The 24804-nt window shown below is 36.6% G+C and overlaps 1 long non-coding RNA gene and 1 pseudogene across 22 annotated transcripts in view; one reads left to right on the forward strand and one right to left on the reverse strand.

The window, feature by feature from the left end:
* LOC140613213 (uncharacterized) overlaps positions 1–24804 on the reverse strand; it is a 541366-nt gene that overhangs the window by 454260 nt on the left and 62302 nt on the right. The window lies entirely within an intron of this gene.
* On the forward strand, positions 1611–5874 carry LOC140610786 (cytochrome c pseudogene; annotated as a pseudogene).

Raw genomic sequence — 24804 nt, forward strand, 5'->3', positions numbered from 1 at the left:
GCAAATCCATGGCCACTAACAGATACACACACACAAAAAGAGCGCAGTACTTACCCCCATGAATTTGACTGAAACATTTTACAAGGAGCAATTTTATTTTTAAAAATTATGTATAGAGATAATTATATATATATATATATATATATACACATATATATATGTTTACAAGGAGCAATTTTATTTAAAAAAATTATATATATACATATATATATGGTTAAATCATTTAAAATAAAATGCTGACTGGAGGCAAGGGCAGAAAAACTCAATCTGCAACTTTACAGATTTGCATTTCACACAAACTGTCTCTTCAGCAAACTGCCTCTGTCTTAATTAGAAATCACAAGAAACATTAGTAATGAAAGAAAATGCTGGCTTTCTACCTTGGATATCAAGTTCATAATATTTAAAAATCTCATTCTAGGGATCCCTGGGTGGCGCAGCGGTTTAGCGCCTGCCTTTGGCCCAGGGCGTGATCCTGGAGACCCAGGATCGAATCCCACGTCGGGCTCCCGGTGCATGGAGCCTGCTTCTCCCTCTGCCTATGTCTCTGCCTCTCTCTCTGTGTGACTATCATAAATAAATTTAAAAATTAAAAAATAAATAAAAAATAAAAATAAATAAAAATCTCATTCTAAAAAGTCAAAAATGCAATCATTTTCATTTGGAAGATTCTATAATCAAGGACTAACACTAATCTTTTGAAAGATGGTACAAACAGGAGGAACAGTGTGTGAATTTTACTGCCTGTTCCTTCTGGTAGTCTGTAGCTACAACCATTGTGTCCTAACCTCCAGACACATGCAAAAAAACAGATCAATTGGTTAGCTGAATAGTTTCAATCAAGATATTTTTGCATATCCTTGAATACCAACTTATCTTTTGAGATCTTATTATAGTATCCTAGTGTTGGGATGAACTTAAGAGTCCTATATCCCAGACATTTAAGCTCCACTTGATTTTATTATTGATTTTTCCAATAAACATGCCATCCAACCAAAGTTGTATTAAGGGACAGGCAGGCTGGACAGCCAAAATGCCAGGCTGTAATGGACACCAAAAATTCTTTAAATAAATTGAAAATAGTCTTTTATTTATTCTTTAAATAAATTTATATATGATTCCTTACATAACTGTCAAATTATAAGTGAAGTCTTTCATTTAGTTCCTGGTCTTACACACACATACACACACACACACATATATATTATATGTGTGTTATATATTATATTAATATATGTGTGTGTGTATTCAAAATGTTTTTTCTGTATACATCTATTCAGAAAAATATATACATTATTCATAATCCTACTACTTTTTGTGGAGAATGTATCCTTTCAATTGACAGATCTTTTAGTAGCTCTGTGGAAAAAAAAAAAAAAAAAAACTCACTCATTATGATGGCCTCTGACACACTTGAGGCAGAGGCAGTGGCAAAATTTAAAATATTTACTAACCAGTATAGCAGTGAAACCTGCTAACCAAAGCTTCTTTTTTAGAAAAAAAAATTATAAAGGGGACTAATATATCTATCTATGCCTTTATTTCTCTAGATGAAATAATCTCATGACTTTCAGAACTGACTTCATTATCTTGTCTTCAAATCCTCTCCCATGGTTTGTCATTCTCTTCCTCTCCCCAAAGACACAGCCCTCACTGGTGAAGACAATCATCCATATGTGCTCCCACCAACAGGAAATACAGCAGGACTACCACTTCTTCCCGTTTTTGGTTGGGTTTTATTTTTAAGATTTTATTTTTTTATTTTTTTATTGATGAGAGACACAGAAAGAGAGGCAGAGACATAGGCAGCGGGAGAAGCAGGGTCCCCATGGGACCCCAGGATCATGACCTGAACCAAAGGCAGATGCTCAAACACTGGGCCCCCTAGGCATCCCTCTCCTTTCTTTACAGCATAATTTTTAAATAGTCAAAAAATATACTTTTTGGCAGCTTCATCATGCTGTGCCTTATCATTTATCTTCCTATAATCTTTTCATATTACCTTGTTACGTTCAAAGTTGTGTCAAAATACTTAATTAGAAAAACAGACGCCTATTTGATGACTTGGAGAGGGAACCTGCCAAAGTCATTTGTCCTCCTTTCCAAAATACATGAATCAGAATACCCTTATGTGTAATATATTTATTCTAGCTGCTTATATTAAAATTTGCTCAAAAGAATTGTTTTTCTACTTGCCAATCTAATTAACATTTCCATGACTGTGAGAAGCATCTTTTATACCAATGTTTAATTCACACATCAGTAAGCACTCATGATAAGTGTATTTCCATATCAACTTCTAGCAGTTAGGTATGTCAGTGACAGGCATCATAAAATTAAATAGATAACTAATATTCAAAGAGACTGCAATAAAAAAAATATTGTGGTAATTACCAATGTCGAAAGTGAAGAGTTTTAATCAAATCATTTTCTTGGGTGACCATATTTTCATATAAATATGAGTTTGAGAAATCACAGAGAAGGTTGCTGCCTTCAACACTAAATGCAAATCTAATTAGTGCCTTTTTACTGCAATTAATAACTATTATACTCAGCATTCTTTAAATCTGCATAAATAAGTTCTCTTTGGGGCAGCCCCGGTGGCGCAGCAGTTAAGCGCCGCCTGCAGCCCAGGGCGTGATCCTGGAGACCTGGGATCGAGTCCCACGTCAGGCTCCCTGCATGGAGCCTGCTTCTCCCTTTGTGTCTCTGCCTCTCTCTCTCTAGCTGTGTCTCTATGAATAAATAAATAAAATCTTTAAAAAAAAAAATAAGTTCTCTTTGGCTTTTCTCTCTCCACCTTACTCTTTTTCCCCTATGTTTCTCATTAATGTTTGTTAACAAAGAAGAGTATTGATTTCTCTTGAAAAACTAGTTACCATTCCTATTGTCCTGGAGATTTCCTCAGGAGTAGGCAGGGTAGATATTTGAAGAGACTTCTAATTCCCTCTATTGCTTTTGTTGTGGCTTTTAACAGTTTCTGAAAGATGCCATCAGTTTTGTATGATAGTATCTCCTAGTGTAAGTTCATCAAAATCTTGCTTTCCATCGGTGCTCTATTCATTTGAGAATATAAATGTCCTTTTGTCCTCCTGTTAAAATTAGATTCTCAGAAACAAATAGCTTTCTTTAAAATAGTACTTCATAATTTTCTGGCCACACTTACAGATGCTGGTATTTGCAAGAGATAGTTATTATGAGCATTAAATCAACATGTACTAATTCATTGAAAAACCAAGCTGATAAAGAAGAATCATTACTTATGCCCTGATACCATAAAATAGTTTAATAAAAAGTATAATAGTAAAATAAAATAGCAATGGGCTAGAAACTAGAAGACTTGAACCATAATCCTGATGCCCACACTTATTTTACGAGCTGTGAGATCATGTACACATTATTTAAGCTCTTTAAGCCTCTTGTTATTTACAAAATGGTGGTGAGTGTGTCAACAAAACTGGATATAGCATGTGAGAGAAAACAAGAGATCAAGGGTGATTAAGCAAATTAAAGGATGATTTTGCTATTTACTGAGATAAGGAAGATGGCAGGAAAATAAGGGAAAAAATGGGTCTATTTTGATGTGTTAAATTTCAAATATCTAGAATATATCCAAACCAAGATAGCAAGTGGGCAGTTGAATATACAAGTCTAGAGTTCTGAACAGAAGATACAAATATTAATACTCAGATATTAATAATAATTACTTCCACTCACTATGAACCAAACAATGCAGCTGATGTTGTAAGTTATTTATTCCTCCAAACTGTTGAATTCATAATGAGTATTATTACCATTATTATTATTATTTTCTTTTTTTAAGATTTTATTTATTATTTTGAGAGAGAGTGTGCATAAGCAGGGGTAGGGAAACAGGGAGAAGAAGAAACAGACTCCCCACTCAGTGGAGGCTCAATCCCACCACCCCTGGATCACCATCTGAACCAAAGGCAGACGCTTACCCCACTGAGTCACCCAGGCACCCCTCCCATTATTATTATTTTCTAACACTCAACACAGAGTCTAGTTAAGTAAGCTACCAAAATTTTTGAATGAATTCTCAGCTTCCAAATGAGGAACTCAAGACTCAGAAAAGAAACTTAGCCACATCTATTAAGTAGTAGAACCAGAATTTAAAATTAAATTTGTCTTGGGTAGGACGTCTGGCTTGCGAGTCAGCAACTTTCATGTGCGATGAAAGAGTGATTTTAAGATGAGTGATGTTGAGAAGGCAAGAAGATTTCTGTTCATAAGTATGCCCAGTACCATACTGTGGGAAAGGGAGACAAGCACAAGACTGGGCCAATTCCTCATGGTTTATTTGGACAAAAGGCAGGTTAGGCCCCTGGATTTTCTTACATGGATGCAAACAAGAACAAAGACATCACCTGGGGAGAGAAGATATCAATGAAGTATTTGGAGAATTCCAAGAAGTACATCCCTAAAACAAAAGTGATCTTCACTGGCATTAAGGCAGGGGAAAGCACAGACTTGATAGCTTATCTCAAAAAAGCTACTAAGGAGCAATAGTTGGCCACTGCCTTATCTATTACAAAACAAAAATGTTTCATGACTTCTTTTATGTATACTATATTTAAATTGATTTCATACATCAGAATTCAGACCATGAATGGCTGATAGACTATTTCTTTTGGACAGTCCTGATTGAAATAATATTGGCTTCTGGTGAAGTGAGTATGACTATCTTTTGGAACTTTTATAGTAAGTCTGGTTCAGCAAGTGTTATCACTGTTTTCCCTTTCTAACCACATGATTGGAATTGATTAGTAATGTTCAGCTTTTCACAGAGATAGCAAATGCCAGCTCTAAATCAGCAGGAGATTGGTTTTATATTTAAAGTTATATATAATTGGTTATATTAATATGTTTAAATATTGAGAAAATAGTGAAGGGTCACTGTCCATAGAACAGCAAGACTTAGCTGTGTTTCAAGTCATGTTCATTACCCTATTAAACACAAGAACTGATGATAAGCTGGCACTGTCCACTTTATCTTTTTGGTCTTAAATATGCCAAATTAATTAAAATTCCTTGCATTTAATATATTGCCTTTTGCTTAATGAAAGGTATTTTTGCTTGGCTTATGTATAATACTAAATAAAGAATATTTAACACTTCTCACATTTTATATATGATCTATAAGGTCAGATGCTTTTAAAATTCAGTGTGACAAGATATAGTAGCAAATTTATTTATTCTTTACTAAGTCAGACTAAGTTATAATTCAGGATTGTCTTTTAAACAGCTATTCAAAAACACAACTTTAGAATTACCATATATGTATGATTGGTAACGATGGTACTTTTGCCAACTCCTTAGAAGGATTGAAGTAGAGGAGATATATCACCAGCACAGATTTGTAACTTACGTGATAAAGCTTAAGATAATTAAAAACAAAATCATAGACCATTAAAAAAAAATGTTTTGAATTCCAAATGACTATTCTTACCTTTACTGCAGAGGTCACATCAGCTACAATGACTATTCTTAACTTTACTGCAGAAGTCATATTCATTAATTTATTTAATCTACACAATAACCATTTCAGGTAAGAGCAGATGAGAGACTAACACTCAGAGAAGCTGAGTGGTTTGACATCATTATGCATCTGTTCATTATGCCAGGATCTCTATTACCCATAGCTAAAGATGATCATATAAGTTGACCATGCAAAACCTTCTCATGTAAAAATACTTTCATACTCTAAAATTAGAAAACCTATGCTGGGCCTTTTTGAAGACTGATTCTGCAGCTTTCATAGACACTATTGTCAATCGGACTTCAAAACATTTTATCATGCATAACATAGCAAGATAATCTATTACAATCATCATTTGTTTTCTTCTTGCTTCTTTAAAGACCCAAAAGAATGAGAGATGTTGTTCTCAACTACCTCCTAGACAGCAAACGTACCCTGGACTCCTAGAGGTTTGGAGACTCTCTTGCCACAGGGGGAAATTAACAGGGCTCTATTTGGAAATGCTTCTGCTTACAGAGGCCATAGACTCTGGTGAGGGGCCTAGGATTATTGGCCCTATATGGAAGCAAAAGGATAACTTCTCTAAGTCTTGAGAAATAAAAGGTATTTGGGATGTATGAGGGACAGAGACTCCTCTTTTTTTGTACACAGTGCCCAGATGAGGGGGAAGGTTTTGGAGTGGGCTTTGGGAGGTAAGTTAGTGGCTCTTCCCTCTACCTAGAATGTTCTTCCCCCAAATATTCACATGTCTGATTCCACACCTCATCCAAGACTCTAATCACATGTCATGAGCTTCTGAAAGCCTTCCTGATTACTCAAAAAATCGACTCTGACACCCCACCATCACCTTCTCTCTTCTTACTTTGTCTTTTATTGCTTTCCAATTCTGATCTCAACCTGATATTTTATAACATACATATTGTACCTACCTATTTATATATTTATGTAGAAGCTTATTGTTCTTCTCCACTAAAATTTATGCCCTTTGAAGGCAGAGATTTGAGTTTATTCAACATTACATAACTAATACACAGTAAAAAATATTTGTTACGTGATAAGTTTCCCAGATCCCTTGAAAGGACATAAAACATACAAATGTGGGGATCCCTGGGTGGCTCGGCAGTTTAGCACCTGCCTTTGGCCCAGGGCGTAATCCTGTAGTCCTGGGATCGAGTCCCACGTCAGGCTCCTGTATGGAGCCTGCTTCTTTCTCTGCCTATGTCTCTCTCTGCCTCTGTGTGTGTGTGTGTGTCTCTCATGAATAACTAAATAAAAATATTTTTAAAAAAACATACAAATGTAATTTTTAGAGACCCCCACAATTTAACTTTTTGGAATTTTCAAAATTTTTGTCAAGTATTTTACGTGTGTGTATAATGTATGCTAGGTGAAAATAATAAATAAAACAACCACATATCACTAGTTAGCTGAAGAATTAGAACATTTCAACATCTTCAAAGCCTTTTGTGAGCCCCTTCCTTATCCCACAGGGAATCACTGCCATGAATTTTTTACTTTTTTATCCACCTGCTTTTCTTTACAATGTTGAATGTTTGTTTGCCTTTTCCTTTTTTAAAAAAAAGATTTTATTTATTTATTTGACAGAGAGCGAGAACACAAGCAGAGGGAGTAGAAAAGAGAGAAGCAGGCTCCTGGCTGAACTAGGAACCTGATGTGGGGCTTGACGCTAGGACCCTGGGACCATGACCTGAGCCAGAGGCAGAGGCTTAACTGACTGAGCCACCCAGTTGCCCCTGTTGTTTCCCTTTAAAAATATCATTTTCTTTTTGCCTACTTTAAACTTAATCTTTTTTATTCTTTTTAATTTTTTAATTGGAGTTCAATTTGCCAACATATAGCATAACACCTAGTGCTCATCCCATCAAGTGCCTCCCTCAGTGCCCGTCACCCAATCACACCAACCCCCCCGCCCACCTCCCTTTCCATTACCCCTTGTTCATTTCCCAGAGTGAGGAGTCTCTCATGTTCTGTCTCCCTTTCTGATATTTCCCACTTATTTTTTCTCCTTTCCCCTTTATTCCCTTTCACTATTTTTATATACCCAAATGAATGAGACCATATAATGTTTGTCCTTCTCCAATTGACTTATTTCACTCAGCATAATACCCTCCAGTTCCATCCACGTTGAAGCAAATGTGGGTATTTGTCATTTCTAATGGCTGAGGAATATTCCATTGTATACATAGACCACATCTTCTTTATCCATTCATCTTTCAATGGACACCGAGGCTCCTTCCACAGTTTGGCTATTGTGGACATTGCTGCTATAACATCGGGGTGCAGGTATCCCGGCGTTTCACTGCATCTGTATCTTTGGGGTAAATCCCCAGCAGTGCAATTGCTGGGTCATAGGGCATATCTATTTTTAACTCTTTGAGGAACCTCCACACAGTTTTCCAGAGTGGCTGCACCAGTTCACATTCCCACCAACAGTGCAAGAGGGTTCCCTTTTCTCCACATCCTCTCCAACATTTGTTGTTTCCTGCCTTGTTAATTTTCCCCATTCTCACTGGTGTGAGGTGGTAAACTTCATATAAGTGAACAATATCCCATGTATTTTCAACTTATTTCTTTGGCTCAGTATATTTGAGGTGAACTCATAGCTGTGGTCCCCTCATTTTTATTCCTTCATAGTATCCCATTGTATGAAAAACACAATATAGTTATCTTTAATAATCTCATGTTTTGCTGCAGAATGTTCAAGTTGTTCCCAATTTTTTGTTAGTATAGACAACACAACTATGAAATGCTGGTATACATCTCCCACCACACATGTTCAGGAGTTGCTCTAATCTATACGTCATAGAGATGAATTTGGGGGTCATAGGGAAACTGTATATTGATAAACTCCATATGATAACATCAAAATATCTTCCGAAATGGGTGTCTATTTTTCAGCTGGTATACACAGGTATAGATTCACCAGTTTTTTAAATATTGAAATAATTCCACACGTAAGAAATAGCTGCTGCCCTGAATCTCTTAAGGGTCCCCCTATATTTTCCATGGCCCTAGGATGACTAAACTATCCCAATTTGCCTGGAGCTAAGAAAATTTCTGGGACAAAGGATGTTCAGTTTTAAACCAGAAAAGTTCCCAACAAGTCAAGACAAGTTGGTCACTCTACCTTGCAGCCTCATAGCCATCAAAGGTTTTCTCACAATTCAGAGTAATGTCTAACACAGCAAAATATGACTATTGTTCATTGTTGCATCTTACTATACTCTCAACGACAGATTCTCTGTTCCATTTCTCCCTCTCTTCACCATTACTTGTTATAGTTGTAATGCTTCATTTTTGCTATCCAGGGGCATAAAATGTGTCCTCATTATAGTATTTTCATTTTCCTCATGTGATTGATCATGTTTTCAAAGGATAATTGGCTATTTATGTGTCTTTATGAAAGTGTTTCATCATGCCAGAGAGGGGCAAATATAATCAGCTAGGTAAAATGGCTCCAGGCTGTTCAAAAACTTCATTTTCCAACAGTCTTTTAAAAACCAAAGCTTTGGAAAAATTCTCTGTCCCAGTTTTACTTAGAGAGAGTGGAGTTCCGCCCTCCAAATTGGCCATCAAAGTTTGTACCCTGAGCATCTATCACGATGGCAAAAAAAAAAAAACAAAAAACCCTGATATCCAAAAGCCCTTTCCTACTTTTTTTGGATTATGTAAGCCACCTGAGTACCCTGTACCATAGCAAAAAAGAAGAGATTGACAAACGAATTACAACTAATATTGAATATCTAGCCAAACTAAGTTGAATAATTAATACATGGATTTTATTTTACTGAGAAATATACAGCAATAGGATACTGTTGCACCTCCATTTGGAAGCCCATATTCACACACTCTATAGTAGACTCCTCTGACCACCAAACTGAACACAGTATAATCTGCTCTAAATGTGTAATTCATACAAATTAGTATATGTCCAAAACCAGGATGAAAATTAGTACAGTCTTGAAATAGAAAGCAAATCTAAAGGTAGTCAGAGACTGAAAATGAAGTACCATAGTTGGTCCTCCTGTCTTTTAAAGTGTTTTAAGTATGTCTGGGGAAAGTGGGTCAATGAAGGTAACTGAGAAAGGCATCATATAATTGCTGCACCGCATGTGTGATCTCTAAAAACAGTGACATTTCCTGGTTCAAAAAGTTTTTGCCCAAGTTCCTTGGCTGAGAGGAATAAAGCCTGATTTTAACCTTGCTAAGCAATATTTCCGTGGCTTTTACATTCTACCAAATTATATGTTCATGATCTTCTACATCAGTGTATGATAACAAATCTTTTGCTTGTTTTCATTATGTCATGCTTAAAAGAAAAAGAATTTCTTTAGCAATGTTCATAGGGCATTATTCACAATATTTTGGTATGTAGATAGGGAGAGTGGAGGCAGCAGAAGAGCTGGAGTAAGAGAATAAGTGGCTCACAAAACTACGGAGAACAAGCTTACTCTTGAGAAACACAATTTAAGAAGTTTGAGAAAACCATCCAATCCCAAAATGCCTCCTAACTCCTTGTTTCAGTGCCTGGATTTCCATCATCCAACCCTAATTATTAGGCCTTGAAATTTCTCAACAAGAACACCCTACGTGTTTCTTTTTAAAGGCAACTATTTGCAGAATATGTGACTCAAAAATAACATAGTGGATGAGAAGGAAATGGCAGCTAAAACCGCATCAACCAACACAGAAGTTCTTATAACCCCTATAAATGTTTATTTTGCCCCTACTCAATTGACTGAAGAAGCATGAAGGAATTAAAGGCAAGGCTTACCTTCTTTATAGCCCACTCTCATCAACACTACTAATGAGTCATTGCCCCCCCTCCCCAGCCCCTTTACCACTTGTCATAAGCCAAGCAATGACCTATTCTTCGCTACTGCATCTGAAGATCCCCAGTGGAGCCCAACCAGTATCTGACCATTCATTCACCAAGCCCTGAGGATGGAATATCTGGCCTGTTGGTTCTGTTTTTTTTTTTTTTAAGATTTATCTATTTATTTATTCATGAGAGAGAGAGAGAGAGAGAGAGAGAGAGAGAGAGAGAGACAGGCAGAGGGAGAAGCAGGCTCCATGCTGGGAGCCCGACACGGAACTCGATCCCGGGACTCCAGGATCGTGCCCTGGGCCAAAGGCAGGCACCAAACCATTAAGCCACCCAGGGATCCCCCTGTTGGTTCTGGTTTGTAGGAAATCTTAAACTGCTTCATTTACTAAATACAACAAATGGGGACTTTTTATTTTTAAAATATAAATAATCTATCAACAGAAATGAAATACAAAGAAACAGTTAAGAATTTAAAAACTACCTTTTTGTTAAAACCTGAATTACTATTCATGTTGAACATGTAAGGAATTTTAATGACTACTATGTAGATCATGTATTATTCTGTTGTTTTCATATGCCATATCTTTTCATTTAAAGAGCTAAATCCAAAGTCACTTGGAGCAATAAGAAAATAAAAGAAATCTCTACAAACATGTAAACCCATACTTGGAAAGGAAACCCCTTTTCTCTTTAGATGGGCTTTAGATGGGCTGATATTTGGAGGTGGGACCTTTGGGAGGTAATTAAGTTTATTTTTTTATTTTTTTTTAAGTTTTTATTTATTTATTCATGAAAGACAGAGAGAGAGAGAGAGAGAGGCAGAGACACAGGCAGAGGGGGAAGCAGGCTCCACACAGGGAGCCTGACGTGGGACTCGATCCCAGGTCTCCAGAATCACGCCCTGGGCCGAAGGCAGGTGCCAAACAGCTGAGCCACCCAGGGATTCCCGGTAATTAAGTTTAGATGAGGTCATGAGTGTTCTCATAATAGAATTAATGCTCATAGAAGAAGAGCTCCCTCTGTGTCTTCCCATGGGTACCCACCAAGCAAAGGCCATGTAAAGACATAACCAGAAGACAGCTATCTGCAAACCAGGAAGAGGACTCTGACCACACACCACATTGGCTGATGCCTTGCTCTGGACTTCCCAGCCTCCAGAACTGTGAGAGATAATGCTTGTCATTCAGCCACCCAGTCTATGATATCCTGTTATAGCAGCCCAAGCTGACTAAGACTTCATATTATACAAAGGCAGGAGAACTGTGCAGTTATTAATATATAGGGTTATACACACAGAGACACCTACACACACATAGGAAAATAACTGTCCTATCTATTTGAAGGGAAGAGATAAGTCAAGCAATTTATATTTTTTAAAATTGAAAGAATCAACATAATTACATACATAGGATGAACACTAGAGAAGAAAATAAAGGATTTGACATAAATCTAATTAGTCATATCAGCAGAGAGATGTACAGGTTGGTTTTAGTAAACACAGGGTGGTTTTTGAGCGGAAAGTAAATAAGTGCACTGAGGTACTGTACTAATCACATTTGTTCTAACATTGACCTTATAATAATTAAAAATTGATGCTTGAAACATAATACAGCTGTGCAATCATATTTAAACCTAATCATTTCATAGAGAGAGGAAAGTTGTACAAAAAGGTCAAAAACACTTTAATTTCATGACAGTAAATTTACTCTTTATTCCCAAAGTGAAAATGTCTAATTTCTAAAAGAGCAAACCAATAATTACTTATTATAAAGCTATTTTAGTCAATACTTAATTTCTCTATATTGATTAGTGTTTAGACATTTAAAATGTACCCTACAGCAAGAATATGTGTACAATACTATTCTCTCTACTGATGTTTGTAAGTATTACCGGTATTGATTTAAGACATGTCTCAAAAATGCCAAACTTAATAGAATCATATAAAACGGGGTTTGACTCTTTTAAAACTGGAATTTAATTTTTAAATGTTTGAATAATAGTGTCCTTAAAGGTCTCTGTATCATGATCGCTATTCCTGCCATTACATATTTTAATGACTAAACTGTGCATTATAAATTCCGCCCCTCTCCCGAAAGTAATAGAGAAGGAAAATATAAAAATGATCAACTCTATCACTCACAACTGGAACAAAATGTTTTCTTTTTATTTTATGTACTTCTGATTGTAAAATAAGGACTGGGATATTATCCCCCCCTTAACTTGCATTCTGTGTAAGTTAGAGCTCTTTGCAATAAAACGAAATGATGCTTCATCAGGATGTTACTGGGAGTACCAAGGCAATTTACCAACTTTCTATCATTAAGTCTGAGAACATCACTGTGAGGCAGGTATTAATATAACACTTCTCTCTTGAGGAATTCAGTGCACTTTACATAACTTTACTTTATTAACTCTTCCTTGAGCTGGGCAAAAAGGCTAAGTAAGACACCTATCCAATGTACCTCATAGCCAATGATTGCATAAAAAAAGAAAAAACTATCCGGTCATATGCTTTAAGTTCACTTTTATTTCTAATCTGAAATTATGACCAAAGAGAAGGCCAATAGGTTTTACTCCATATATTTAGCTTCTGTTAATATTAATTTTTAACAGATTTCAATTTTATAAACATGAAGTCAGAATTAAAACACCTAGAGTATTGATCCTATTAATTCTTAAGCAGTAATAAGATAGAAAAAAATCAAAGGTAATAAGCAACTTTTCCCTCTATTAAAATATGCTCGAAATGATGAAAGCAGAATATGATCCGGGGGACAGGTATCACAACATCTTTAAGTAAATTTATGCCTTTCTTAGCAAGAGTGCAATGATGTACAAATGAAGACAGCTAGAAGAGAGATACAAAGTGAAGGACATAGAAACACTAATAATATCTAATAGTGCTTCCCAAGTGTCAGCCACTACTTTAAAGAATCCACATGTATTAACTCATTTCATCCTCACAACAACTCCTTGAGGCAGGTAATATCCCCATTTGATAGATAAGGGAACTCAGGCTCAGAGAGCTGAACCTGCCCTAGATCACAAAGCTACTAAGTAGCAGAGCCGGGCTACAACCCAGAAAATATGATTCCAGAGCTCAGGTTCTTGGCTAATTTTCTAGAAAGGAAGAAAGCTGTCCACAGAGGCCTCAATCCATGATATACCTTATCATAGAGTTCCAAGTCCACAAGTTCTTTCCATTCAATTGCAACATTTCCTGCCTCACAGTCAAACTCATAATCAACAGAGAATCATTGTTCAAGTTTGTGCACTGTGCTTTCAAAATATGACAACAGTATTTAGAAGAGGGTCACAAGAAGGTAGTATAGTATTATCAGGAGTACAGTACTTTAACAGGCTGCCATTAGGCAAGTTACTTCCATCCAAGTTCCATAAAATAGAGATAATGGAACATACTTCCTGATGTTGTAGTCAGAATTAAACCAGTTAATATTAAGTGTTTAACACAGAGGTTCACAGGTAGTAAGCACTCAATAAGTGGCTGCTATTATAATAAGCTAATATAAAATTATGTGTGCCATTCTCAAAACTCTGAAATTCAGAATTAACAGTGAAGTTAAGCACATCACAATACTGGTGATAAATTGAATTTAATTGATTCTTTTATCAAATATATGTTCTCTGTATTATGCATGATCTTATTTAATCCTTAGAATAAACCTAGAATTGAAGTGTGGTTAGTTTTACTTTTAGATAGGAGAATCGGCTTAGAGACAACTTGCCCACTATTTTGCCAAAAGTAAAATCACATGATCAATCAATTAACTAGATGCTTCCCACAAAGCAGGATGAAAACCAATAAGCAGGGAGATTATTTGAAAAACTCTTCTCTCTCAAAATATAATGAAACTGAAAAAGTTCCTGGGCTAAAGGTCACCTTGTTTAGCTTTGCTATAATTAGACTAATGCTGCACCCAGAGAATAGTTAGAACAGAGATGATTAAGAGGAAAAATACTGCCCCAAAATACATCCCCCATGACCAGCATATACCAAGTGCTTCGATGCCTTCCATCAGAGCCACCAAGGAAAACAGCAGGGTCCAAGGTTGGGGTAGGAGCTTTCAAAGGGGACAGTGTTAGAGGGAGGCAGGCAAGAACTCTGCACTAAGGAGCTGGGGCCCCAGACAAAGGGAAGTAAGACTGTGATTGTGTACAGCAGACTTGCCTGGAATTAGCCTCACCTGAACCCAAACATCCTACAGAGGTCTTCTTTTGGTCTATTGATAGAAATCTTAAAAAAAAAAAGAGAGAAAGAGAAAATACATTACATTAGTCCTTCTTTGAATCCCCTGAACTTTAACCTACCACTATTCCCTAAATTAGAAATGTCTTAGTTATGCAAAACAAAAATACCTCCTGCTGAATTAAAACACTATTTCCTCTTTCTCTCTTAACGTACATAAAAAGGTTTTGTCATTTCCATAATATTTGCTGTATAAAGAAAGAATATTACTTATCATTCTCATTTAAAGAATATGATGCTGATTATAATATATATTTTATTTCTACAATGACTGAAAAAAGCTTTATGTGGAAGAATGGAAATTCACCTTTCAATGGCTAATGTACAAGCCAATATCGAAGATGTGGCAGATAAAAGTAATTGTATATAAAAAGAGTCACAAGCACAATGATACAGGGTTCTCTTATACAGGTGTGGAGAAAAGTGAAAAATAATTGAGCCTTATGTCAGAAAGAAATATAACTGAAAATGTATCCCTACTATCTCAAGAACCTCTAAGAGCTTGCATTTCATTATCAATTACCTGGCAGCAACCTAATCGTTTCTTCCATGTTTAGAATATATGGCCTCTCTTGATAATTCAAACTTTTAATCATTGTCATATAAAGTAAACCCTTTCTTATCTAACTCCAATCACTCATACGATGTGACTGAAGCATCCAGCATGATGCTGAGAACATACCAGATAACTACATAAACCCTGGCTGATGGTACGATTTCGGTTTCTTTCCCTTTTCTCTGACCTTAGTGGAGACAGGAGAAATGCTTAGACAGAAACACTGGCAAATAGTTAGATAGAAGAGGAAGTTGATGAGGGACAAATCCAGAGTAGAGCTGAGGAAAACAATGTGGAATGACTCACAGTGCCCTAGTACAGTAGGATCTATTTTAGAAGACACAGCCAGCCACCAACAAAATACGCATTGCAAAACAAAACTTGCTAAAGCATACACTCAGAAAATAAACTGCTTCACTGCTTTCCCACTCAATTCCATGTAAATAATTCCCAAATTATCAACCTCTTTCTAACCCTGACCTCTCCCAGAATTCCAATTCCACTGGGGTAGTAAGATGGAATATTCTTTCTCCATGACTCACTCTGTCCTTCTTCCATGGTTTTACTGCAAGTATGGAAGGCATCATTGGTAGGACCTAGTGAGGAGAACCATTGTGGGTTGCCATAGTGAGCCACTGACATTTTAGTAGGAGTAGTAATCAAAATTAACAAGGAAAAATGTTTACTTGCCTTGCAGATCCTTCAGTCTCTTGAATCTAACGTATAGAAGAGACCTGACAACACTTACGCTAGAAGTTAGAGAATCCTTGGGGAGAGGGTAGAAAGCTCACTGGAAACAGTGAAGTAGGTGATAATGGTTAACAGCATGTGTCTCTGGTAATGGAATGGACTTGTCTGTTATTCCCTGTAATAAAGGATCCAACAAAGGGATTAAATTTGGATCCCCTGGAAGCACCTCAAAGTTAAAATTAAACTTCCCCAAGAACCAGTTTCTGCTGACTTCCTTGTTTGTTAAGGGTACACTTGTTCTCTCAGGCTCCAAACATGAGTCATCCTGCCTCATTCCTCACCCACCCCCACTATATCTAATTAAATACCAACTCGGGTCTGTTTTTCTCTTCAGCACTTTTTTTTCTTTTTTTTTTTTTGCAACTTTCTGCTGCTTTCTTTTTCCCATTGCTTCATCTCTAATTTTGTTTTGACTTCCCACCTGGCTCCCTGACCATAGCCCCTCAACTATTTCAGACATCTGGCAGGTGGCTTCTGCTTTGAGTATGAGCTCTGCCTTGATTGGGTCATTGTTCTTATCAGAAATATTCTGGTTTCTCCCTCCTCTGCTCTACAAATACTCCAAGCTACTTCCAAATGCACCCCAAGCTGCTTCTCAGTCTTACTCCTGCCTTTCTGGGCACCAGCCACGCTGGCTAGAATCCTGCTCTCGACCACTTTCCTGCCCTGGAGCCCCACCATTTCTTTTCCCTTTAAGACAGTCTCCCCCAGCCCCAGTGCATGCACACGCGCGCACACACACACACAAACACACACACTTGTTTTGGTGTCAGTTCAGATGTCCTCCACTCTTGTAAGTCTTGCTTCACTGTCCCACAGATCCCCCATCAGAAGTTTTTCCTGCTGTTCTAGAGCTTTTGGTTGCCTTCATTTTACAGCAAAACATATTACTTCGTATCATACTTATTATTTTTACTCATGTATCTTACTTTCCGATCCTAGGCTCTCTGCCCTTCCAAGAACTATGTCTTACTATCTTATATCCCTTAGTACATGACCTGCTGCCCCTCACAGACTGAGTGGTCAGCAGCTAGTTTACGTGAACAAATGCAGGAACAAAATGGCTATCCCAGATACAGTTTTCAAACAGTGCTTTTTTTTTTCTTTTTTTTTTCTTTTTTTTTCTTTTCAAGCTTTAAAGTGACACAGAAATACCTGTGATGCTTACTCAGATATTCTGATTCAAAAGATCTGATCTGAGAACCAAGAATGAATATCTTAAATGCCTTAAAAACTAAAATTCCATTAATTCCCATGGAAAAAAAAGTGCTGCCTAGGCAATTCATAGTCTGAGATATTGAGGTAGATCTCACACTATCATTTAAAAAAAGCTTTTAAAAAACTGCACACCTCAAATTAGCAAAACAATTGATGCTCAATAATAATAAACATAGAAATCATTTGGAGCTATTTTTCTATATTAAGGATCACTTATTAGGTAAAATAAATCAAGCAGGATAGTATTTCAGTTGATAGCTCCTGCTGAAAATAATTTCCATTCCAAGCAAAAAATTTTTCTCAAATATTTCCCATAATGCACTATCTACAGGTACACAAAACTAACAACTCTTTCCTTATACAAATGGTTTTGGTTTGCTACAGAAATTTTGTTTTCCAAAAGTTCAAAAAAGTGATTTTAAGATTGTACAATGGTAGAGAGTAGAAAGGGGAAAAAAATATTTTCCCTCTCTCTATAATAGAATGGAACCATTACTTTGTCTATCCATAGTCAGTCCTCATCTTGCTTTTCTGCAGCCATTTCCCATGTGTCAAGCTTACTTGCACCTTGGAACCCCACCACAGGGTCTGTGTTCTTTAGCCTAGTTTGAGCTCTTAGGGAACTCACGGGTTCTTAAGGAAGACAGTGTTCATCAAGGAAAGTAAGTAAACATAGAGAAAAATGGGATTTTTCCTTAAAAAGTCTATGAATTCAGAGAAAACTATCTTTGCTATAGAATTTAGAGATGGACAATATAAATTATATCTAAGCATAAATTCTAACAATTTACATTTTATTACAGTAATTTTTTACAACTAATATAAAAAAGAAAATTTTACCTTTAAAGCATTAACTTTAGTTCTAAAAATATAGCTAAGAGGTGCCCGGATGGCTGTTGGTTAAGGGTCTGCCTGAAGCACAGGTCATGATCTTGCGGTCCTGGGACTGAGCTCCCGGTCAGGCTCCCTGCTCAAAGAGGAGTCTGCTTCTCCCTCCCTCTCTCTGCTTCTCCCCCCACTCATGCTCTCTCTCAAATAAATAAAATCTTTTTAAAATGTGTGTGTATAAATATATATATATATGTGTGTGTGTCCAAAAGGCTGATTAAATATACTATAATTAATTAGAATAGTATATAATCACTAACATGCTGTAAAAATCTTCTCAATAAAATAATATTAAAAAATTTAAGAACCAATTATAAAAGACTATATAAAAATATAACATTTTACAAGACACATCCAATCATAGAAAATAAACATAGAAAGACATTCACCAAAATGTCAATCATGGCTCTTTCTGGCTTTGGGGTTTTTTTTTTTTATGTTGTTCTTAACCCTTTATCTATTTTATAAATTATAATAAATGTCATATTTTTGTAACCAGCGCAAAAAGAAGGAAAAGTCTGGATTGTAGTGATTGCTGGGTCACCTTGAGCAAATTGCTTAAGCTCACTCAGCCAGTTACTACTTCATCTAAAAAAGTGGGCCGATAATTATACCAACTTTACAGAGTTTGGTAATAATTAAAATAAATAATATAATACATGTAAAATATTTAGTACTGGTATATGGAAAAAATAGGAGTTTGAAAAGACCAGCTAAAGGTGTTGCATAGGAACTTCAAGTTTCACCTCTTTTTTTATTCTTAATCAGTTTAATCATCAAGCTAGTCTACCCTTGAGTTCAAACTCTCATAAATCAAATAATTGTTTCACTAACGTGTGGGGGTTTGTTGATACAAAGAACATAACTATGGCTGTGGCCCAAGTTGATATTTTCCACTAGCTGCATTGCACATTGGTGGTTTCAATAAATGATCATAATAGCCAACAGGGGAAAGAAAAGAATTATCTTTTGAATCCATGCTCTTCGGGAATTCTACGAAGGAAACACATAATTGCTAGAATTTGGCTGGTGTATTGAACCTGGTGCATGAAGAAAAGTCATGGGACTCCTAATGATAGAAAATGGTCCAGACCTCAGGTTTGTATGTCACCAAATAAAAATAAATCCTTTAAGCAAAGTACTCTAATAAAACCATGTTTTACTTCTGGGTACATTTTAGTCATTTTAACTGGAAAAAATATATTGTTATTCTGTATAATTATTATACTTTCATTTTTCTTGGATGTATGTATCACTGTTAATCAGTTAATAATCTGACTGAAAACATTCACAAGTTCAGGGATATACTCCTTCCTTCCTTCCTTTATTCATGCACCCAACAAATATTTATTGGTTAGTCTGTGCCACTCACAATGCAAACACTAAGGACACAAGGAAGATCTCTTCTGATGGAGCACAGAGAGAAAAGACTATTCAAATAATTCCATGAAAAAATACATAATAAAAATGTAATTGATGCTACAAAGGAGAGATAGTACAGTACCAGGTGAAGAGTACAGAATGTGGAATTAGAAGCATCAAGCTATTAAGATGCTGAGAGTTCGCTATCATGTAAAGAGGCTTCTCTCATACCCCTCCCATCCATCCCTACCTCTCATTCTCACTGTGTGTGCTGCGTCCTGAATGCCCATGATGGACTATCTGCATCAACGCTTTAGCTTTGTAAATTGAAAATGTTAAGCTAGGGCTGTCATAGCTATAAAATACCACGGATTGGGTACCTTAAAACAACAGAATTTTTTTTTCACAGTTCCTGAATACTGCAAGTCCAAGATCAAAAGCAGGACTGGTTTCCTCTGAAGCCACTCTCTTTGGCTTGCAGAAGGCAATCTCTTGCTGCCTCTTCACATGTTTTTCTCTCTGTGCCTGCCACATCTCATGTCTCTGCCTCTTTTTATGAGGACACTGGTCAGGTTAGATTAGGGCCACCCCCTCAACAGCCTCATTTTGATTGCCTTTTTAGAAACCTTGTTTTTAGATATCATTATATTCTGAGGTACTAGGAGTTGGGATTTCAAAATATGAATTTTGCAAGGCCATGAATCAGCCCATAACAGAGGATTAGGGGACAGAGGTGCCACGTATGGTAGTGCCAGTTACACACTGCACAACTCCAGAATGTGTCATCCACGTCACAATTATAATTTTTTCTAATTTTTTATGGAAATTTTTCTTGCAGAAAGCTTTTTAATTGAACACTTCCTGAAGAAGGAGTTACCCTTTTCTAGCTTTCACAAAGACCTCCTGGGAGAGCCATGTTGCTCCATAGTAAGAAACCCTTCCTGGCCCCTGTTTACCCCATCCTCCACACCTTCCTTAAAGAGCGATTTATTTTGAATGACTAATATAGTTCCATGAAGGTCATATGCCTACAATCCCATAATAGAGGCAATGTTGGGTAGGATTAAACAGGCAACTTCCAGAATAAAATGACCTAGGCCTCAACTCCAGTCCTACCACTGTGTTACCCTAGGCCTCATTCAACACCTGTAGACTTAAGATTCCTCTCATGCATACGGGGCACCTGGGTGGCTCAGCGGTTGAGTGTCTGCCTTTGACTCACGGCATGATCCTGGGGTCCTGGGATCAAGTCCTGCATTGGGCTCCTCACAGGGAGCCTGCCTCTCCCTCTACTTATGTCTCTGCTTCTCAGTGTGTCTCTCATGAATAAACAAATATTTAAATTAATTATCTTTTGTTTAATAAACAAAAGAGTCCTCATGCATAAAATGAAAGTGGTAAATGTACCTACTTTTTAGGGTTAGTGTAAGAATCCAATAAGATTACACCTATTTGGAGTATAGGTATAAGTAAACCATTGTATAAGTAAACATTCAATAAAAGCCGATAATGATTTGAATGTAGTTTCAAGAGGGCTGCAACTACACTCCAGTATATACCAAATATTTGGTAGAACTCCTGACATGGAGAAAATATTCCAGACTTGTTAAATGAATGAGTTTCCTAAAGGAATCAAGACCAGACTGCAGAATTCCTATCTACAATGGACAATGGGCCTCTCATCTCATGAGTGCATACACATCCTCTAAACTGCCTAGTATGGGGTCTTATGTCCAGTGGGTCCCAAAATGTCTACTAAGTTGCCATAAGGTTAAATAAACATAAAATATATTAATATGATTTTTACCGTTGCTCTTTTTCTGGGTGAATTTTCTTTATGTGACAAAAAAGCTCCTCGATGTATGAGAAGTGCTACATGATTACAAATGCTTGTTGCTGGAGTCCTGGAGATGGACAGTGGTGATGGTTGCACAACAATGTGACTCTAGTGAATGCTACTAAATGGTACCCTTCAAAACCAGTCAGAATGGTAACTTTTATGTTATGTATATTTTACCACAACTTTTTTTAATGTCCACTAGTGATTGTATGGTGAGAAAAAAGGGAAATTTTGCTACTGAACTACAAAGTTGTTTTGAGAATCAAGTAAGATACCACAGTGCCTGGCACATGGCAGAAGCTTGATAAAAATTAGTTCCCTTTTGCATTAGTTCTAGGTCACAACTGCCCTTGATGGTGGTGACAGTCACTCAGAATGTTCACCGTAGTTCCTATTGCCAAATAAAGTTTCCTCTGAGAGGAAAAAAAAAATCTCCAACCCTTGTAATGTTTCATGTCCTGATACTGTAGATGGTGACAACAACCCCTCTGGAAGAAACCTTGCAGCTTGGTCTCTGTTATGGTCAATTTTAGTATCATATATTATCAAGTGTCATAGGAAATGCTTGATACTATTAAAAGAAGTCATGACATCTGTCCATTTTGGATAGGCATCTGTAATATTTGTTTCAAAGTAACATAGATTTTTTTGGCACCTAGGTGACTCAGTCAGTTAGGCATCTACCTTCTGCTCAGGTCGTGATCTCAGGGTCCTGGAATCCAGTCCCACATGAGGCTCCCTGCTCAGCAGGGGGTCTGCTTCTGCCTCTCTCTACCTCTCACCCCGCTCATGTTCTCTCTCTCTCACTCTCTCTCTCTCTCTCATTCGCTCACTCTCAAATAAATAAAATCTTTTAAACAAAAAAGATTTCAAAGTAACATAGATTTTTTTTTCCATTACAGCTCTAGTGAATTTATGTGCCTCTCTATAAAGTAATTCTATAGGAGTTGAGGGATTAGAAAATAGAGTCATTAACTCTTTCTTCAGAGAAAAACCACAGGAACCTACAAAGAAGGAATAAAAGATATAAATAAGAATTTCATATTTAATATACAGTCAATAGTTTATTTTTAAAAATATATTCCTATTTGCCTCCTAATTATTCTCCTTGAATTTGACTATTTTTTTAAATCAACATATTCTTGATTGCCTGAGTTTAAATAAATCATGGCCTGATCCTGAGAACTTGGCAAGAACATCAATGACTTTACATCTGGTATCACACACCAGCTGCATGTTGAGGGAATGAAAAGCTTTTCTATTTCTTTACCTTGCTTCATTAGTGAATATGTGGTGATGCATGCATTACCGCGTGTGTGCAGGCTCAGCTCCCCATATGGAGAGGCATCCAGCAATGTCACAAAACTCATGCATCATTTGCTATGATGCTGAATTTTCGAAAATAATAAGATGATATTTTTACTGAAATCCTTTTATCTGTGATTGGACATATGTTTTTTGTTGATAGGGCTATATACTTAATGTATATTGATAGAACCTGTTGCAAAAGTCTCTAATGGAGAAATAACTTTAACTGTCACAGCTGAACATATGTACAGTATGGTACCCATCTTCAAATCATCATACAGTAAAAAACAATAATTTCCTTGCCAAATCTATGTCCGACACATTTTCTACTTAGTTCTTGACAACTATACTTCTTACTGAAAAAATATCTGCACTGCAAGCTTTGTGGCTATTTAATTAAAGAAATCTTTATGTGTCCTCATTCTCATCACAGTTACTTGCCTTATGTTTGCATACTGTAAGTTTAACAAACACCTCTTCTTATTAGTTATCTATTGCTGGGCAACAGCCCAAAATTTAATGACTTAAAATAACAATAATAGTTTATTGTCTTGAGCTTTCTTTGGGTCAGGAAGTTAAGAGTGGCTTAGCTAAGCAGTTACGGCTCAGAATTTCTTGTGAGGTTACACTTTAGGTGCCAGAGCTGCATTTGTCTTAAGTTTTGACTGGCTGAAGGAGCCACTTCCAAGATAGCTCGCTTTGGTGATTGGCAAGTTGTCACTGACTCTTGTGGCAAGAGGTTACCATTCCTTTTAATCTGGAATTCTCTAGAAAGCTCCTTAAGTGTCCTTATGGCATGACAAATTCAGCTGTCACCAGAGAAGGTGATCTAAGAGAACAAGGTAGAAGAGGCACTGCCCTTCATAATCTAGTCTTGAGAGTCATACGCCAGCACTTCCACCATAGTCTATTGGTCATACTACCACACCGGGCACAATATAAAAGGGGAGTACATAAGGGCATGAATATCAAAGGTAAAAATCTTTGAGGGCCATCATTAAAGCTGGCTACCACATTCCTAAATAATTTTTCTTCAAATTTGTAAGTTTTCATTGTACACACACTCCTATTTGGTTGAAACCTGATTTTGCACATGTTCACTATTCTGTCTTGGCAGAACACTAAAATATCTGCACAAAAGTAAAAATAGAGGTTCTCAACCATAGTAATTTAATCAATCTAAAAATTATAAGTCCATCCATAGTTAAATAAAGGAAAACATTTTTCTGATCTAACAGCAAAGCTATTTGTAATCCACTGAAAGTATTTACATAATAATAAAACAAAAATCACCTTAAGTCATTGGTTAAAATTATATAGATCAGGAAACTAATTATTTGAAGGAACTTTGCTGCTCTATTTTATTCAATATTCTGAGGTAATATCAATCATTAATCTCAAACTAAATTATTTTCTTAGTAAAATAAAACTTTTGCATATGTCTGATCTTCTGAAAGCTTTTAATTAATGATATCTTAAAAGAAGAGAATTATTTTTAGGGTTTTTTTAAGATTTTATTTATTCATGAGAGACACAGAGAGAGATACAGAGACATAGGCAAAGGAAAAAGCAGGCTCCATGTAGGGAGCTCGATGTGGGACTCAATCCCAGGTCCCGGGATCATGCCCTGAACCAAAGGCAGATGTTCAATCAGGTGTACCTTATGGGTTTTTAAAACAATGAAAAGGAAATATTCATGCAGAACATATTTGGTACCCACCTTAATGATTCAACAAATATGTCTGAGCACCTTTTGCTTTGAGATATTCTGGGGATATATAGAAATCTAAGCCAAGCCATTGCTTTCAAGGAGTTATGCCTTGTTAGGCTGACAAGACAGGTTAACTCATACTTTAATGCTAAACATTGTGCAGAAAGTATCGTAAGAGACGGAGAAAGTGCACTATGAGTTAGAAGAGGGAGAGATCAATTCTAATTGGCAAACCCAGCAAAGCATATGGAATATTGGCATTTGAGGCAACTGTTGAAGGATGAATAGGTTTTAACAGTAGGAGATAGTTGAGTGGCTACTACAATGAAAGGATCAGCAAAATCAAAGTGTAAATGGAGGAAATCATGAAGTCACTAATACACACCACACTCTCCTCATTGTAGGCACATTCTCCAAATATTCCCCTATTCCATATTCCCACATTCTCCTTATTTCAAGGTGAGAGTCAAAGTAGATTCTGATGCTCCAATGACTATGTCTACTCCTCTTCCATCCTTTATCCAGTGCAACATTGACATGACCTTCTACTGGTTC

Source organism: Canis lupus, chromosome 2 (genome assembly GCF_048164855.1).
Source record: "Canis lupus baileyi chromosome 2, mCanLup2.hap1, whole genome shotgun sequence".
NCBI classification, from domain to species: Eukaryota; Metazoa; Chordata; class Mammalia; order Carnivora; family Canidae; genus Canis; species Canis lupus.